The 21,061-nt window shown below is 39.0% G+C and overlaps 1 pseudogene; it reads right to left on the bottom strand.

Moving 5' to 3' along the window:
- Positions 1–20,129, bottom strand: part of LOC103697813 — a 98,666-nt pseudogene extending 78,537 nt beyond the window's left edge.
- Between the last annotated feature and the right edge of the window lie 932 nt (positions 20,130–21,061).

Genomic DNA, 21,061 nt, shown 5'->3' on the forward strand with positions numbered 1-21,061 from the left:
TTTTATTGAAATATCAATACTTAACTTTCAACCGGACACTATAGAATGTTGTGCTAGGAGATCAAGGACTTCATTGTCGTTAACAAGACCAAATTTCCTACACAAATGGAACATCCTTACCTACTGTTGGTTATACACTTATAGAGTTATACTAATCTAAATTTTAAATCTGACTTAGGCTTCAGCCTGCATTACTTTCTATTCAAAATCCCACTTCATAGAAAAAAAATTATGATGGATGATCCGATAACAGGGGCAGCCCAATGCATTTGGAGGCCTAAGGCGAATTCAGTGAATGAGGCCTTTTTTTTAATAAAAAAAAATTTTATAAGTATAAAATACTTAAAAAATTGATATGGAAATATATAGCTGTCAAGTACACTATTTCAACAAAGATGCATGAATCTAATAAAGATAGGCAAGATGCCTCTTCAGTTTAATATAATTCTTGAATGGAAGCATGGAAAAGTAATTCCTCTAAAAGAAGGCCATGAAACTAATTAAATAACTGAGATAATGCTTGGCAATACTGTTTACCATGTCAAGCAAGAGCGGAATAGGAAAAGGTTATCCCATGGCATTTCGTGGTCAAGGTAAAGAAAAAAATTTGTCCAGAAAGGGACCTCTCTATAAGAGAAAGTAGGGGCATTATGGGAAATTCACTCCATCTAATTAATAAAAGTCCCATCCCACCATCTCCCCTTCAAGTGAGTACCCAAGCAGCAACTGCAACATCACAGCACAGCAGCCATTCAACCCCCTCTCTCCTTTTCTCTCTCTACCACCCAAGAGGGGAGAAGAAACAGAGAGGAGAAAATTAAAAGGATCTCCACCCTCCAAGAAGTCCATCTCCAATCCCCCTATCTTTCTTGCTGATGGCCCAGCTGGATCACGAGTAATGTGAGGGAAGGAAAACCAAGACCAAAACCAAAAAAGAGAAGGGATGAAAGATAAGAGTGGCTTCAGACAAGTGTATCAAGCCAACCAAATCCCTCCTCTCTCTCTCTCCGCCCAAAACAAAACTACTGTCCCCAACTTCCCAAATTGCCCCTCTGCAGGCCAGGAAACTCTCCACGTCCCTTCCATCGAGGGGGAAGACTCGTAGCCAGCTCTTGTTCCCGTTTTTATATGGGGCCTTTGCTTCCTTTTGGTCACGGTCAGACACAGAAAACAAGGTAAGGAACCTCCCTCCCCCCCCCCCTCTCTCTCTCTCAATCTCTTTCTCTCCTCTCCTCTCTTTATTTCATTGCAAGTCGGTGCCTTTTTGCCTTCTCCCTTCCTTCTGTGGTTATCTTCTCTTTGCCTCCCGGAGGCCTTTCTTTGGGCCAACGCCTTAGGCGACCGCCTCGGTCGCCTAGGGCTCGGGCCGGCCCTGCGGACCGATAACCACCATATGAGGTTTTCAGTGTCACAGAACCAGTGCATGCATCATCCTAACAGCAAACAATCAGGACTTGACTCAATGACAGCTACCCTCAGTGAAAGGACAATCTTAAATGAACTTAATAATAAGCCAACGAGATCCTTTTGATGTGGATGATGAAAAAATTGTTTTTTTTCCAATTATATTTTCCATTATTATCAATACAGAGCTCGAAAGTACAAATTTGAAGGACAAAGACGTACCAGACATTTAGATTCTCCAAACCTCACTTCTAAATGATTAAAAGGCATGGGAAACAAAAATTAAAAGTGCTCATTACTGCAAGGCCCAAGCAGCTATTTCAAAAACTGCATGACATGTGTAACTCGCCTATTCTGATAGATTTCTTGCAGACAGATATATGCAAGTTTTTTTACTCTATGCTCCACAAGAAAATGTTTTGAAGAGTAATCCAGGCCGGCAAAGAGACAATATTCCCTGTAAAAAAGAAAATCATGTCAGCAATAACAAAAGATCCAACTAGAGTGAACCAATCACTACAAAAATAGTAGAATCCAACAGAACATTGGACAAGAAGTCAAGAAAAGGCAAAATAAGAAGAAGTGAAGCACTAAAGTAATTATTTAATTTGTCAAGGGAGAAAAAGAAAGGCAGAGGATGTCATTGAAACCAGATATGCCATCAGAGCAAACACCTAAACGTGCATCTTTTGATTGGTTAACAGAGATCTAAGAGAAGCAATTAACGAGAAACATGTCAGGAAGAGAGCAAGCACAAGATTAAAAATCACAACAGGTAGCTGTCAAACCCAATCCCCACCCCTCAGCCTCTATCCCCATCTCTGATCTCTTTCTAGATTGGCTGCATTATGTTTAGCAACAGCTATAAGCAATCTGTGCACTGTTTTGGCATGCTAACTTAAATCTCAAGGACAAAGTTGAAGCATCCTTCACTGTAAGAAGGAAGCAGCTACGAGCAAGCATGACCAACTCAATATATTCACCAACTCGACACTTCATATGACAATCACTCTAAATTCTTCACCCTTCAAGGAAAGAGCACTTCAATTCCAATCAAGTCAACCTTTCAAATATTTGGAGGAACTTCTTAGAACCTTCTCATGATATATATAATATTACAACATTCCCCATTCCAAAACCTTGATGTCTCTGTGATTTCCAAGAAACTGCCATTGGATTTCATTTGATTACTGTTGTACAAAGGTGAATTATTTAAACACACTAATCAACATTTTCTCCAATCTTAAATTATGATAATTCACCTAATTATTTAACTTATCAAGATACATTGAGTGGATTATTTGCAAAACTAATAATGACAATGGTAGGAACATAATCAAAGGAAGTATACAAATCCAATAGTTTACGCTCAAATAGTAGAGAGCCAAACCAGATGAGCAAGAAAAAACAAGGGAAATGCAGAGACGGCACAGAAAAAGGTTGTGATAGAGAATTTAGATCTGGCCAATGATTTCAGCTGGCATCTACCCAAGGTATGTCGTACCGGTGCCGGTAGGCATACCGGTCGCCTACCGGACCGGTACCGAACCAGCCAACAGCGCGCAATGCGCGCGCGGCGCGCCGTGGCATTAAATGCCACAACCACAATGCCACAGCAAGTTGTAGCATCCCGTTGTGGCATTAAATGCCATAGGCATTTAAATGCCACAAGACTCGGTGCCGGTTCGCACTGGCCAAATCAGAAGAAACCGGTCCGATTCCGTCTGGTTCACTCTTGTACCGGCCCCATACCGCTCAATTTCGACCCCATTTTTCACTGCAAAACCAGACCGATCAAATATCGGACTGATCCGGTACGGGCTGAACCGGCCGGTACGGGCTGGTTCAACATACCATGCATCCAGCACATCTAGTTTCTTATGACATTTCCACGAAAGATCCATCAAACTACCCCCATCTCCATCATTGCTTTAGCTCTTTGCAGCAACCATTGGCAAATAACTCATATGATTAACTTATAGTAGGGTAGAAGCATAATGTTTACCATTTGCTGCAGATTTCGTTGATGATGTAGTGCTTTTGACTAGAAAATTATAGTATTAGCTGACAATCTTTCACCATAATGCAGAGTAGAAGTACATGTAATATAAACAAAGCAAATAAAATTCCTTTATTAAAAATATTAGGCAAGAGATACTAAGCTAGATGATTTTCCGCTCAAACACAATTAAAACCCCAAATATACATTTAAGAAAGGTTGGCCAAATCGAACCAAACCGGACCGAACCGCCCGATTCCGCCTATACCGAGCCGACTCGGTTCCATTAAATTTGGTTCCGGATCTAAACCGGCCTAAACGGGTTCCGAACCGGCCGAAACCAACCGAAAAAGGCTGGAACTGGCCAAAACCGGCTAGTTCCTTTCGAACTTGGCGGGAACCGTCCAGTTTGCACCGAGTCGACCCAGTTCAGAACCAACCCCCCTTACCCCTTGCATTTTTTGTTAAAAGATGTTGGAAAATTCTTCCCAGCATCTTCTCCTCTGTTTAGTTTAGATCTTATCCCCAATTTGCAAAATTACACCGATTCAGCACAATTGAAGGAAGATCCAAACCTAAATAAGGTGTACTTCCTCTTCCCTATCTCATGTTCTCTATTTTTCGGGGCTCGAAAAAATAGCTAATTTACAAAATAAGGAAAGATCGTGTCAAAATTTTTGATTTAGGCTTCATATTACAATATATTGTAATCTATGGATGAGCTAAACAATGACATAAAAAATTTTATTTTTTATTATATATAATTTTTTAAAAAATTAAAAATATATTTTTGAATTAAAAATGATTAATATATATAATAAAATTTTAAAAAAATTGTAAAATCAGAAGCGTATTTAGGGGCATGCAAGCTACTCTCCAAAAATATTTGGTGTCTATTTATTTAAATTTTGATGTGATCATGTACACAGTGACCTAGACCTAAATTTGAAAAAAAATAAAAAATAAATAGCCTTAAATGCATATCCACAGGCCTAAAAAAATATATGTAGCATCCATTATTGGATTCTATATGCATCTGAGATGAAATTAATTTTTTTAAATACCTATATTTTAAAAAAAATAAATTTAAAAAATAATTAAAAATATATAATTAATACCAAAATTTATAAAAAATTAGTAGTACTTATTGAATAATTCAAAAGTATTTTCTGCAGTAGAAAACATATTTTCTGAATTTACGATATTTAAACATATTTTAAAATTCAAAAATTATTAAAAATATATAATAAATAAATATGAAAAATTAGTATTATGTATTAGATAAATTAGATGTATTTTTTGAAATAAAAAAATTATCTTCATTGTAACGAAATTTTATTATTTTTAAATAATTGATAAACTAGCGTACTTAATAAACTGGCAGGAATGGAACCATCAAAGAAAAAGAAACCAGAGCATGACATTGGTTGGGATCATAAGCAAATGCTCTCGGATCGGCACCATTAGAAGTACAACTGGTATGATACAGAGTTTAAGAAAAGAGGGATAACCTTCTCATGATATATATAATATTACAACATTCCCCAATCCAAAACCTTGATGTCTGTGATTTCCAACAAACTGCCATTGGATTTCATTTGATTACTGTTGTACAAAGGTGAACTATTTAAACACGCTAATCAACATTTTCTCCTATCTTAAATTATGATAATTCACCTAATTATTTAACTTATCAAGATATATTGAGTGGATTATTTGTAAAACTAATAATGACAATGGTCGGAACAAAATCAAAGAAAGTATACAAATCCAATAGTTTACACTCAAACAGTGGAGAGCCAAACCAAATGACTTGGGAATCTACAACAAAGAATTCAGGGACAATATAATACAAAATTAAGAATTATGTTGAGCAAGAAAAAACAAGGGAAATGCATAAGACAGCACAGAAAAAGGTTGTGATAGAGAATTTAGATTTGGCCAATGATTTCAGTTGGCATCAAGCCAAGGTATGCCGTACCGGTACCAGTAGGCGTACCGGTCGCCTACCAGACCGATACCGAACCGGCCAACAGCGCACAGTGTGCGCGCGGGGCATTTAAATGCCATAAGTTTCGGTGCTGGTTCGCACTGGCCAAACAGGACAGAACCAATCCGGTTCCGTCCGGTTTACTCTTGTACCGGCCGATGCCGGTTGGTTCAGGACGGTACGGGCTCCGTACCGCTTGGTTCAGGCCGGTACGGGCCCATTTTTCACTACATAATCAGACTAGTCAAAGACCGGACTGGCTGGTACAGGCCGGTTCAGCATACCATGCATCCAGCACATCTAGTTTCTTATCACATTTCCATGGAAGATCCGTCAAACTACCCCTATCTCCATCATTGCTTTAGCTCTTTGCAGCAACCATCGGCAAATAACTCATATGATTAACTTATAGTAGGGTAGAAGCATAATGTTTACCATTTGCTGCAAATTTTGTTGATGATGTAGTGCTTTTGACTAGAAAATTATGGTATTAGCTGACCATCTTGCACCATAATGCAGAGTAGTACATGGTAATATAAACAAAGCAGGTAAAATTCCCTTATTAAAAATATTAAACAAGAGATACTAATCTAGAAGATTTTTCGATTAAACACAACTAAAACTCCCTTATTAAACACGCTAATCAACATTTTCTCCTATCTTAAATTATGATAATTCACCTAATTATTTAACTTATCAAGATATATTGAGTGGATTATTTGTAAAACTAATAATGACAATGGTCAGAACAAAATCAAAGAAAGTATACAAATCCAATAGTTTACACTCAAACAGTGGAGAGCCAAACCAAATGACTTGGGAATCTACAACAAAGAATTCAGGGACAATATAATACAAAATTAAGAATTATGTTGAGCAAGAAAAAACAAGGGAAATGCATAAGACAGCACAGAAAAAGGTTGTGATAGAGAATTTAGATTTGGCCAATGATTTCAGTTGGCATCAAGCCAAGGTATGCCGTACCAGTACCAGTAGGCGTACCGGTCGCCTACCAGACCGGTGCCGAACAGGCCGCCTACCAGACCGGTCCGAACCGGCCAACAGCGCACAGTGTGCGCGCGGGGCATTTAAATGCCATAAGTTTCGGTGCCGGTTCGCACTGGCCAAACAGGACAGAACCAGTCCGGTTCCGTCCGGTTCACTCTTGTACCGGCCGATGCCGGTTGGTTCAGGCCGGTACGGGCTCCGTACCGCTTGGTTCCAGCCCTATTTTTCACTGCATAATCAGATTAGTCAAAGACCGGACTGGCTGGTACGGGCCGGTTCAGCATACCATGCATCCAGCACATCTAGTTTCTTGTCACATTTCCCTGGAAGATCCGTCAAACTACCCCTATCTCCATCATTGCTTTAGCTCTTTGCAGCAACCATCGGCAAATAACTCATATGATTAACTTATAGTAGGGTAGAAGCATAATGTTTACCATTTGCTGCAGATTTTGTTGATGATGTAGTGCTTTTGACTAGAAAATTATGGTATTAGCTGACCATCTTGCACCATAATGCAGAGTAGTACATGGTAATATAAACAAAGCAGATAAAATTCCCTTATTAAAAATATTAAGCAAGAGATACTAATCTAGAAGATTTTTCGATTAAACACAACTAAAACTCCCTTATTAAACACGCTAATCAACATTTTCTCCTATCTTAAATTATGATAATTCACCTAATTATTAAACTTATCAAGATATATTGAGTGGATTATTTGTAAAACTAATAATGACAATGGTCGGAACAAAATCAAAGAAAGTATACAAATCCAATAGTTTACACTCAAACAGTGGAGAGCCAAACCAAATGACTTGGGAATCTACAACAAAGAATTCAGGGACAATATAATACAAAATTAAGAATTATGTTGAGCAAGAAAAAACAAGGGAAATGCATAAGACAGCACAGAAAAAGGTTGTGATAGAGAATTTAGAATTGGCCAATGATTTCAGTTGGCATCAAGCCAAGCTATGCCGTACCGGTACCAGTAGGCGTACCGGTCGCCTACCAGACCGGTACTGAACCGGCCAACAGCGCACAGTGTGCGCGCGGGGCATTTAAATGCCATAAGTTTCGGTGCCGGTTCGCACTGGCCAAACAGGACAGAACCAGTCCGGTTCCGTCCGGTTCACTCTTGTACCGGCCGATGCCGGTTGGTTCAGGCCGGTACGGGCTCCGTACCGCTTGGTTCCAGCCCCATTTTTCACTGCATAATCAGACTAGTCAAAGACCGGACTGGCTGGTACGAGCCGATTCAGCATACCATGCATCCAGCACATCTAGTTTCTTGTCACATTTCCATGGAAGATCCGTCAAACTACCCCCATCTCCATCATTGCTTTAGCTCTTTGCAGCAACCATCGGCAAATAACTCATATGATTAACTTATAGTAGGGTAGAAGCATAATGTTTACCATTTGCTGCAGATTTTGTTGATGATGTAGTGCTTTTGACTAGAAAATTATGGTATTAGCTGACCATCTTGCACCATAATGCAGAGTAGTACATGGTAATATAAACAAAGCAAATAAAATTCCCTTATTAAAAATATTAAGCACGAGATACTAATCTAGAAGATTTTTCGATTAAACACAACTAAAACTCCCATATTAAACACGCTAATCAACATTTTCTCCTATCTTAAATTATGATAATTCACCTAATTATTTAACTTATCAAGATATATTGAGTGGATTATTTGTAAAACTAATAATGACAATGGTCGGAACAAAATCAAAGAAAGTATACAAATCCAATAGTTTACACTCAAACAGTGGAGAGCCAAACCAAATGACTTAGGAATCTACAACAAAGAATTCAGGGACAATATAATACAAAATTAAGAATTATGTTGAGCAAGAAAAAACAAGGGAAATGCATAAGACAGCACAGAAAAAGATTGTGATAGAGAATTTAGAATTGGCCAATGATTTCAGTTGGCATCAAGCCAAGGTATGCCGTACCGGTACCAGTAGGCGTACCGGTCGCCTACCAGACCGGTACCGAACCGGCCAACAGCGCACAGTGTGCGCGCGGGGCATTTAAATGCCATAAGTTTCGGTGCCAGTTCGCACTGGCCAAACAGGACAGAACCAGTCCGGTTCCGTCCGGTTCACTCTTGTACCGGCCGATGCCGGTTGGTTCAGGCCGGTACGGGCTCCGTACCGCTTGGTTCCAGCCCCATTTTTCACTGCATAATCAGACTAGTCAAAGACCGGACTGGCTGGTACGGGCCGGTTCAGCATACCATGCATCCAGCACATCTAGTTTCTTGTCACATTTCCATGGAAGATCCGTCAAACTACCCCTATCTCCATCATTGCTTTAGCTCTTTGCAGCAACCATCGGCAAATAACTCATATGATTAACTTATAGTAGGGTAGAAGCATAATGTTTACCATTTGCTGCAGATTTTGTTGATGATGTAGTGCTTTTGACTAGAAAATTATGGTATTAGCTGACCATCTTGCACCATAATGCAGAGTAGTACATGGTAATATAAACAAAGCAGATAAAATTCCCTTATTAAAAATATTAAGCAAGAGATACTAATCTAGAAGATTTTTCGATTAAACACAACTAAAACTCCCATATTAAACACGCTAATCAACATTTTCTCCTATCTTAAATTATGATAATTCACCTAATTATTTAACTTATCAAGATATATTGAGTGGATTATTTGTAAAACTAATAATGACAATGGTCGGAACAAAATCAAAGAAAGTATACAAATCCAATAGTTTACACTCAAACAGTGGAGAGCCAAACCAAATGACTTGGGAATCTACAACAAAAAATTCAGGGACAATATAATACAAAATTAAGAATTATGTTGAGCAAGAAAAAACAAGGGAAATGCATAAGACAGCACAGAAAAAGGTTGTGATAGAGAATTTAGAATTGGCCAATGATTTCAGTTGGCATCAAGCCAAGGTATGCCGTACCGGTACCAGTAAGCGTACCGGTCGCCTACCAGACCGGTACCGAACCGGCCAACAGCGCACAGTGTGCGCGCGGGGCATTTAAATGCCATAAGTTTCGGTGCCGGTTCGCACTGGCCAAACAGGACAGAACCAGTCCGGTTCCGTCCGGTTCACTCTTGTACCGGCCGATGCCGGTTGGTTCAGGCCGGTACGGGCTCCGTACCGCTTGGTTCCAGCCCCATTTTTCACTGCATAATCAGACTAGTCAAAGACCGGACTGGCTGGTACGGGCCGGTTCAGCATACCATGCATCCAGCACATCTAGTTTCTTGTCACATTTCCATGGAAGATCCGTCAAACTACCCCTATCTCCATCATTGCTTTAGCTCTTTGCAGCAACCATCGGCAAATAACTCATATGATTAACTTATAGTAGGGTAGAAGCATAATGTTTACCATTTGCTGCAGATTTTGTTGATGATGTAGTGCTTTGGACTAGAAAATTATGGTATTAGCTGACCATCTTGCACCATAATGCAGAGTAGTACATGGTAATATAAACAAAGCAAATAAAATTCCCTTATTAAAAATATTAAGCAAGAGATACTAATCTAGAAGATTTTTCGATTAAATACAACTAAAACTCCTAATATACATTTAAGCAAGGTTGGCCAAACCGGACTGAACCGTCCGGTTCAGCCCATACGGAGCCGACTCGGTTCCATTAAATTTGGTTCCGGATCCGAACCGGCCGGAACGAGTTCTGAACCAGCCGGAACCAGCTGAAAAGGGTTGGAACTGGCCGGAACCGGCTAGTTCCTTTCGAATTCGGTGGGAACCATCCGATTCGCACCGAGTCGATCCAGTTCGAAGCCGGGCCCCCTCCCCCTTTGCTTCTTTTGTTAAAAGGTGTTGGAAAATCCTTTCCAGCATCTTCTCCTCTGTTTACTTTAGACCTTCCTCCCCATTTGCAAAATCATACTGATTCAGCACGATTGAAGAAAGACCCAAACCTAAATAAGATGTACTTCCTCTCCCCTATCTCATTTTCTCTATTTTTTTGGGTTCGAAAAATAGCTCAAAATTTACAAAATCAGAAAAAATCATGTCAAAATTTTCGATTTAGGCTTGATATTACGATATGTTGTAGATCTATGGATGAGTTACACGATGACATAAAAAATTTTATTTTTTATTATATATAATTTTTAAAAATTTAAAATATATTTTTGAATTAAAAAATAATTAAAATATATATATAATAAAATGAAAAAAATTGTAAAATCAGAAGCGTATTTAGGGGCATGCAAGCTACTTTTCAGAAAAATTTGGTTTCTATTTATTCAAGTTTTGATGCGATCATGCACACAGTGACCTAGGCCTAAGTTTGAAAAAAAAAGAAATACATAGTTTTAAATGCATACCCACAAGCCTACAAAAATATATGTAACATCCATTATTGAGTTCTATATGAATATGAGCTGAAATTAATTTTTTTTAATATTTATGTTAAAAAATTATTTTTAAATTTAAAAAATAACTAAAAATATATAATTAATACCAAAAATTATAAAAAATTAGTAGTACATATTGAATAATTCAGAAGTATTTTATAAAGGAATTTATGATATTTAAAGAATATTTAAATTTAAAAATTATTAAAATATTATAATGAATAAATATGAAAGATTAGTATTATGTATTGGACAAATTGGATATATTTTTTGAAATAAAAAGATTATCTTCATCGTAACAAAATTTTGCTATTTTTTAAATAATTGATAAACCGGCGTACTTAATAAACTGTCAGAAATGGAACCATCAAAGAAAAAGAAACCAGAGCGTGATATTGGTTGGGATCATGGACAAATGCTCTCGGGTTGGCACCATTGGAAGTGCAACTGGTACAACATAGAGTTTAAGGGAGGAGTAACCAAGTTGAAGCAACACTTAGCTGGTGGTTATTTCGACATATCTATATGTCGGAAATGCCCACAAGAAGTTCGACAACTAATGAAGAAGCACTTCGCTAATTTCAAAGCAGCGAAGGACAGTTTCCAAAAGGAAGGCAGAGTGGACCGTCGAACGGCAGAGCGCCCTTCCTATCACTTGAGGAAGTCAGAGGAGGCGTCTGCTCCAGATGACGAGACAGCATAGATCCAGGCTGCCATGCAAGCGACCCTGGATGATTAGTGGCAGCAGAATGAGGTGGCCAAGCATAGGGCTCGATTTGGGCTCTCGTATTATGAGTCGGATTTCGATTCTGCAAGCAGTAGGCCAGATTTAGAATTCAAGAGAACCTCAGTCAGTAAGGTCGTTAGCAGAGGCGATGGCCGTATTGCATCTATATTGGGAGCTTTTGGTAGCGAAAAAAAAGTCATCCAAGGAGATTTCAGCAGGAGCAACATCCATGATTTAGATCCACATGCCTTCCTTAGTGGAGATTCGAAGCAGCAGAGGATTGACACAATACTGAAGAAGGATATGTGGCGAGCTATTGGATCCTGGTTCCATTTTAGCCAGATCCTAGCGAATATGGTAGACAATACGTACTATAGGTCTATCATTTTTTCATACAGATTGTCGATCCCGGTGTAGATCCTCCAAGACTGAAGAACATCTATGGTGAGCTTTTTGACAATATTAAAGAGCTAAAGAAGTGGATTGCCTCATACAAGAGCAAGTGGCCCACATATAAACTAACGGTGATGTGTGATGATTGGATCGATCCCACCAGGCGAGGCATTATCAACTTCTTAACATATTGTGATACGAAGACTTTCTTCCATAAATCGATTGATGCTTCCCATCAGGTGCATGACGCCACGTACATCCTCAAATTAAGGAAAGTGATTGATAAAATAGGAGAGAAGAATGTTGTGCAGGTCATCATTGATAATGGGCCACAATATAAAGCCGTCGGAGAGATCTTGATGGAGCGACGGCTAAATATTTTCTAGACCCCATCTGTTGCATATTGTATCGACCTCATATTGATGGACATTGCGAAGATTCATAGAGTGCAGCAAATAATGGAACAGCCCAAACCATCAATAGATATATTTATAACCATACATAGGTTTTTTCACTGATAAAGAAGTATCAGAAAGAAAGAGATCTTGAGACTAGGAGTCACATAATTTGCTACCAACTACGTTGCATTTGATAGCCTTCTTAAGAGGAAAGCAGTACTACATCAGATATCTGTCAGCCTCGAGTGGCAGAAAAGTACAGATATGAGGACCAATAAGCATTGTCAAGAACTTGGTGATAATACAGACATTCTAGCAACAAGACACTACGATAGTGAAGGCTATCAGACCATTGTATGAAGTACTTCGGGCCATGGACAGCAAAAGATACCCCTAGATGGGCTTCTTGTATCATATAATGGAGAGGGCAAAGATTCAGATCAAGAAGGCAGATTCGATGTATGCCCAAAAGTATATCAACATTATTGAGCGGCGGTGGGAATGCTAGATGAGTAGAGACTTGTATCTAGCAGGTAAGTAAGAACATTGAAAATTAGACTGCTTCTGTACTTGTACAATTTTACTAAGATAATTAACGAACTCTATCTGCAGTATACTACCTAAACCGAGGTTTCAGTACATCATAGCTGGAATCAATATGGATGACAAGCTTCGGCCGCTCTACGTAATGTGATTTACAAGATAGAGCCTGATTCAAAAGTTGCGGCACTATGTCTAGAAGAAATAAGTTAACTTAAATAACATGTAAGTTAACTAGTATCTTCAATTATTAAAATACTACAACATGGTTCTTTTTTACAGACCAAAATATTTAGAGAGGACACTGACAGCTTTGGAGTCTCGACAGCTGCCGGAAGTAAGAAAAGTATGAATTCAGATATATTACACATCAGGAGGGCATTTACTTGGCGTTAGATGGTTACTAATATGATACAATCTTATAAAAAAAATTCAATATTTTTGCAGATGAATGGTGGATTTATTTTGGTTAGTGCGTAAAAAATTTTAAGAGGCTAGCTATCTGGATCCTCTTATAGACGATCTCCTCTAGTAGCTATAAGCACAACTGGTCCACCTTCGTCCTCATCCACAGTAAGCAGAAAAACCGTTTGACACAGAAGCGTCTCACCAACCTTGCACATGTTTACTATAATCTAAGATTGAGACTGAAGTACATTCAGGAGGAAGTAGAGCTTAAGTACACGAATCTGATCCATAGTGCTTTCATTGATGTGAGGATGATCCTATAATAGGATGGTTTATGGGCCAGCAGCAGGAGCCAGAGCTTGATGAGCGAGGACGCCTTCATGATTGAGAGATGCTTAGACGAGGCCACTAAGCTATCCGGTCGTCTCGGTCAGGAAGGTGACATACATTCCCCAATATAGCCAGATAAAGAGTGGCACGAAAGGTAAGCAGACAGCAAGTGGCACAAAGAGTAAGCAGAAAGCGAGTGGCACGAAGGATAAGCAGACAGGTGCTCAACATACCAAAAAAGAAAAACAAAAGACATTTGCAGCCCCAATAGAAAGTGTGGAGAAAAAGCCAATTCACTTAGATTTAGAGATCAGGAGTAGTAGTTCTAGTGGTTATGGATTTGTTGGCCAGGAAGAGTGGATAAGATGAGACCACCATTTATGAGACAGCTGCAGAGTGGTCTTTGATTCACTGATGAGTCCCAATTTATACATGCTACACAAGATAGGAACCATGATGCACGATCTAGTGGAGCCCACGAGGATACAATTGCATATAGAAAACGAGCACCTCAAGATCATTCAGAAGAGCACAATGCAGTTGTAGATGACCTCGCATGTGGAGTAGAATCCATAGACATATCAGGTTCTGAGTCGTATACTGGATCCTATTATCCGCAGCCATGGCAACCTATGATCATACGGATACGGATATGGATATGGTGCATCCGAGGCATCTTCCAGTAGCTACTATCCTACGTAGCTCGAAGCATCTTACGGATTGAATTTTGCTGCCGACTTATTTGGATGGGCTCCTTCACAGTCGTTTTACTAACCATTTTATCAGCTAGAGGATACCTCTCAGAGCCAGAGCTTCAGCAAGAGATTCAAGAGTGCTTATAATCCAGAGCGCGTTCCTTATGGGATAAACATAGAAGACTACAAGGCCGCTTGGTTAGAAGGATGGGCCGATGTACCTCCTGACTATGCTAATGATCCGAATATCTACGAAAGGCATCGCCACTCGACGAGATTTTAAATATCGGTATGTATATTGCACTTTAAATATATGTAATTGATTGTATTATTTTATATTTTTTACCTCACTACTTGATTTAAGAATATTTCATATTGCTTCTTGTAGTATGCAACATCTCACTAATCATTTTATGTTTTGTATCATTCTAAAACAACAAGATGCATCATTTAGGTTAAACCACAATCATAGAAATATCAAAAAAAAATCAAAAAACATCAAAAAAAATTCAAAAAAACATCAAATTAGATTTAAAATCATTGAAAATTTTGAAAAAATTTGATTACCAATTAATTGAACTTGAAAAACTAAAAAATAGGTGTGTTGGTATGGAACCGACATGCCCAAGCATACCATATGTCGGTACCGACGCGTCTGCCAACCGGTACGGCGGATCTTGCATTTAAGGATTCACATTTGTTATTTTTGGCATGGACTAAAAAGTTCAAAATAAATAAATAAGAATTCACGAGTGCAAAAGATCGTTCATAGTAAAGGCAATTTTCTTTGGTCTTTTTGTTTCATCCTTTGGTGAAAACTTTACAGACTCGTTTGGTTCGCAAAAAAAAAATTTCTCTCACCGGAATATTTTTTTTAGGAAGTTTATTCCTGAAAATAAGATGCCTAGAAAAATGATCTTGGCATGTTTAGTTGGCCATGGAAAAATAGTACATTCCAGAGTGACTTATGTTTGATTGAGCATCTACCTTGCTCGAAAAGTTGTGTGAAATATCCATTATACCCTTAATAAAGAGAAAAATCTTATCTGTGGATTTTGATGGCTTAAGGATAGTTTTGGAAAAAAGATTCCAATTTCCAACCGGTGGAAAAGTAGCTTTTTCATATTTTTCATGGATTTTTCTTTCCCATAAAACATGAAATTTTATTCCTATGGGAATGCTACTTTTCCATCCTTCTCCTTTGAAAACTCCAACTAAACAAAAGTTATTTCTTTGTTTTCCTGTTGACCACCCCCCCCTTCTTTTCCCATGAACCAAACGAGTCCTACATGATATGAAATATTGAGACAGCTAACAAAACCTTGATTTTTTCTCCCTTGAAAGGAATGCAAAAAAGACATAAAAATACTGCAATATAAGTTAGATTTCACAAAACAACAAATGCAATATCCCAATATGAGATCTGCCAGCAGCAGCAGCAAGCTAGGTTATGAAACTACAAAGAAAGGGGAACACAATACAATTTTCTTCTTCCATACCAGACAGACTTGACACCACCATTATATTTTCCTGCATGTTTAACTCTTAATCAATATGTCTTCGACTTTGGATTTATTCCACTCTCGTGGCACCTCATGGTGTTTTTGACAGATTCACCATGTTTACTACTTTAGGACTGGTGGAAACAAAAGTCTGTGAAACCCGAAGTTCAGGCTCTCCCGTTCGATATCCGATTCGAAACGTCGGATTTTCACCTATGTGTCCAAATTAATTATAAATTGAAGCTTCAAAATTGTTGCATACCTGTTTATAGTCAAACACTGTTACATCGGCAGCATAGAACTGGAATATGAATTTAGTTAGAGAGAGGATAAGTTGGTACCAAAATTCAAACATTCTTCTGTTTATTGGTACATACACTCCATCATCGAGCATATGAATCTTTAGTTTCCAATTAACAATTCTTCTAATTTGATGACTGAAGTAAGAAGACGAGGAGGAGGAAGAAGGGGAGCAAGAAGAAGAAGAAGAACATTGAATGGAATAACACAGTTCTTTTCATAGTTTAGGGCATAATTGAAGCTACTTAAGGAAAGTCCTTTTACAATTTCTAAAGTTAATAAAGAACTTCCTGAAAAAATAAGTGTGTGATAACATCATCTGAGAAGTGCCTCTCCTAGTCAAAACGGCACTTTCAGGAGTAGCTAGAAAAACTAGCTTCTGGTTTCTTCTTTTGTGAGACTGCTTTGTCTTTCAAATATGGTAATGTTCATCTATAAGGAGTATTGTGTACTGTTTTATACATGATTACCTTTCAGTTCAAAAATCAAATTTACACTTACATCAAGAATCTAAATAGTACCATGATGTGGATATACCTCTTAAATATAATAAAATACAAGAAACCCTGTGCATTATTCTACTGTTTCTCCAGGTAGATATTCGAAGTAAAAACACAGAATAATTGAATCTGACAAGCTCGAACACAGATCCATAGCTTGTGAGAGATGGCTCAACATGTGACAGCTGTTGTCACATGTTTGGAACAATGTGAATTGTGAAATGAACTGCGAACACTTGGCTCTAGTTATCAAAATAAGATATAGTTAAGACAAGGTACTGATGGGCTAAATAGTCAGTACACCTGTTAGGCTTACCATTATGGTGAACATATTGGAGCAACAATTGACATGCCTCCAGAAGGATGGTGACATCACCGTTGTTGCTGGCAGTAAAGAAGAAAAGCAACTGGCGAAGAAACTCTGAATCAGGACCAAAACAACGCCTGGCTTCACAGAACAAAGCATTAGAAAAAAGAAATGCAAGAAGAATATATGGCAAAGGTAGATAGTATTGAGAACATAATCTGAAGATAAGAATCAACCTACCAATCTGCCTTTTGGCAACGGTTACCAAAAGCAAAGGAGAATTGCTCTCGCACCTTTAAACATGCTGTTTCAACAGCCTTCCTCCCTCTGAAGCATTTCTGCAGCTAATAACTAGTCAAGTTCCATATAAAGAGGAAAGGAAGAGTAAAGAGGATGTCTTTCCTTAAAATTATATATAAAAAAGTGGAAGCCAAGTCTTCGATAAATGTGTTTCAAACACTTGATTGCATTATCTTATGGAAGACAAATCCTACAAAAAAAAGATAACCATAAATAAAACCAAGAGATGATGTTGCCCGTTTGAGTTGATAAATTCATGATTATTTATAAGAACAGAAAGTTAATGCCACTCCATTTATGTAGGTATAAAACACAAAAAAAAACTCATTTTATCATCACACCAATGAACCAAAAATGTAAGTTCTTGGAAATCATTACAACATGATAACAAGATTATATTACCTACAATAAGTTTTACAAATATCATCCACAAAGAACCATGACTGTCTTATCCCAGTGCGGGTCACATGGGACAGTAAACAAAATATGAAATATGCATATAGTCATTCATAGAATATATTAGTTGGGGCAATTCACCTTTTAGGGTTCACAACAGCTACAGCATATGTAGTTGCAATCATATTTCTATGCTAATTGATAATGATGGATTTTTCATATTTTAAAATCAATTCATTTATTATTGTTGCAGTTTTTCTAAAACTAGGTAGAAGTTCATTAGATTATTGCTCCTTCAAAAATAACTGCATTATTTTTTTCAGTAGTGACTCAAGGTTCGCCATACCGGTACCGAACCCCGTACCGGTGCCGCACTAGCATAAGCGTACCGAATGTCGGTACGGTATGGTACGCGGTACGTCAGGCGTACCGACACTGGCGTATCGATACCGGTATCCATCGGTACGGGTACGGTACGCCCGGTACCGATCGGTACAGCATACCATGAGTGTGAGTACACTTGAAATGAAGAGAATATATTACATGGGCCAATTTATGGTAACCATTCAGACTTCAGTGATATTTGGCCAAAATCCACTAGCAACTGAAGACTTTTTCGAAAAGATGTTCGTTCCTCTCTTTTTAAAAGCCCTCCACACCAAATATGGTATGACATGTAACACATTTTTCCTCCTCAATTGATGAAAGGAGCTTTCCAAACAGAACAAAATTGAAACCTCTATGCATCCCTAAGAATGTGCTACAAAAACAAGGGCAACTCCAAATAGATCGAAAGTGAGCATTTCAAACTTCAGAACTTTCAAGCATTACACCAAATGCAGAGTTTGCACAGGTTTGTTTTATAGGACAGCTTAAAGTTGTGGCATACCCTTTCATTTTGCACTAACTTTTCTCCAAACAAACATAGATTTCGGCACATTTGTTTTTCACTCATTAGATTTCAGATTTAGCTGTTTATGGATCTTTTATTCATTAGATTTCGTTTTCCCTACGGATTTTAGCACAAAAATGGAAATCTTCCATAGTATTTTATAAAAAATGGTAGTTTTGAAATCGCAAGATGTCATGTTTAAATCCCCTTTAGCCTTTTTTTGTACCCTAAAGACCCTTTCATTGTCTAGAATACTTAGGGTTTGTTGGGAACACTGCAACAGCAGATGCACAGCAACTCAAAGTTGCATGCAGCAAGAATTGCACGTAATTGAGTTGCAAGTGGCTAGAGTTGTTCTGTTTGGGAAGCTACAGCTTTAGATGCAGCACCTATTGTTTTCTACTGGATGTTTGCAGCTGAGAGTTGTAATAGTGCAGACACCAGTACCAGATCACCCGTCACTCAGGTCTACAGTCGTCGCAGAAAAATGATCCAGCCAGTTTCATTGGGGTTAGAGTGATTTTGTTTTATTTTGATAGCCTTTGGGCTTATTTAGGTATTTTTATCTTTAAGAGTCTTTGTGAGATTAGCTTCTTTGTAGGGGTCTTTGTGACCCCAAAATTGGCCTTAAAATTTCAGACAGACACGTATGATTAAAAGATCTTCATCAATGAATCATGTTTACAAGAAAACCTAGGGAAAGTCCATCACGCTGTGTCGAATCATCAAATTCCGGGCATCTGGTATGTACAAAGTATATTCATTCTCCTAAACCAATTCTACTCTGCTCCTATGTCAAACTTAGCACCATACAAGATTACAAGTTACTAAATATCGTAACGTGAATTCTACAAGCAAGCACCAAATTCTGACCGACAACATGACCCCATCATATCGAACCAACTTGCTGTTCACCTCCAGAGGCTTTCCTGAAGTGAAATCCTAAAACTTAAAACTAGCCAATGGAGAAGAAGAGTGAGAATGGAAGTCACCAACTCAACATTCTATTTAAGGTTCTCTTCATAGTCAATTCGAAGATAGAGAACTCCATGATAGAGCTTTCCAATCCAGAGAGAATTAAATAATACATGAAAAAGGCACACCCAGCATCAAATGAGAACAACACGCAGAGAAATGATCACCCACTAACCTGGATCTTGATGGCAGCGTTGGTCTGCTGCCGTAACCCTAACCGGCGCTTCCTCTCGAGCCTCGTCTGCTCCAAAAGCATCTGCCGGTCCCTCTCCTTCGAGCTCCGTCCCCTCAAATCCACTCTCTTCCGAGAGGATGCATCTCCCGTGAAGAACATTCTTCAATAAATTCACAAAAAAACCAAAAAGATAATCAAGGAATAAAAAAAAAATGTACCCATTCCACATGGATTTCTTTCAAAAATAGATCGGATTCCATGCCAGGACATCAAGAAACGATCGGATTGCTTCCGGAATCGAATCAAACCTGGAAATTTGGGAATTGACCCCTTCTCGAGGGGAGAAGAGATCACGGAGGCGATCAGAGGTGGAGAACTCTTCGTTTAGGTGATGAAATCAGAGGAAGAGAAACTCGGGAAAAAGTTGGGGCGAGTCCCTGGTCGAAAAGCGGTGGCCGGCGGAGCTCCAGGCGTCCCTTTTCATTCCGACGTGTTTCATGAGGTCGCCCTTCAGGTCCATTAAAATGACTTCTGGGACCTTTCTAGGCGGGTGGTTCTATATACACCCCCCCTATTGCTCAGGACACCCCCCCAAAAATTAAAAAAAAATTAAATACTCTCTACACCCCCCCCCCCCCCCCCCCATTTGCTAAGGACACCCCTAAAAAAATAAAAATTCCTAAATTACCCCCCACCCTCCCCACCCCCTCACCTAAATTGCTCTCTACACCCCCCAAACCCCCCCCACCCCGCTCTTCCCCTCCAAAACACCTCGCCAACGCCCAAAACCCCCTCGTTCCCCCTTCTCCCTCTCGTCGCCGGCATTCTCCCGATCTCCGACCACCTCGCCGGCTTCTCCCGGAACCACCTCGCCGGCTTCTTCCGAAATTTTTTTTTTTCACGGTTCGTGCTCCGTTCGGCACTGGATCGCCGAACAAAAGGCTTCTGTTCGGCTGAACGGTGCCGGACAGAAGCCTTCTGTTCAGCACTGTGCAGCCGAACAGATCTGTTCGGTTGAGGGTTGCCGAACAGAAGGCTTCTGTTCGGCACTGTTCAGCCGAACAGAAGCCTTTTGTTCGGCGATCCAGTGCCGAACGGAGCATGAACCGTGAAAAAAAAAAAATTCGAAACAAGGTGGAACACGTACCTTTGCGGCCGATTCTTCGTCCCAAATCACTAGTTGCTTGTCCATGCTTCGAATGGGGCTTAAATCTCCTTCAAAGATCGCCTAAACGATGTAAATGGATCGAGGGGTTTAAGGAGGGTTTGAGGGGTTTTTTTTTTTTTTCTTTTCAAAACGAAACGGAGGAGGAGGAAGGGGGGTGTATGAGAAAATTTCAAGGGCAATATGGTAATTACACTAAAGGTTAGTTTGGGTTTTTTTTTTTGGTTTTTGGGGGGTGTCCTTAGCAATAGGGGGGGTGTATATAGAACC

The sequence above is a fragment of the Phoenix dactylifera genome, unplaced genomic scaffold, assembly GCF_009389715.1.
Source record: "Phoenix dactylifera cultivar Barhee BC4 unplaced genomic scaffold, palm_55x_up_171113_PBpolish2nd_filt_p 000842F, whole genome shotgun sequence".
Taxonomy (NCBI): Eukaryota; Viridiplantae; Streptophyta; class Magnoliopsida; order Arecales; family Arecaceae; genus Phoenix; species Phoenix dactylifera.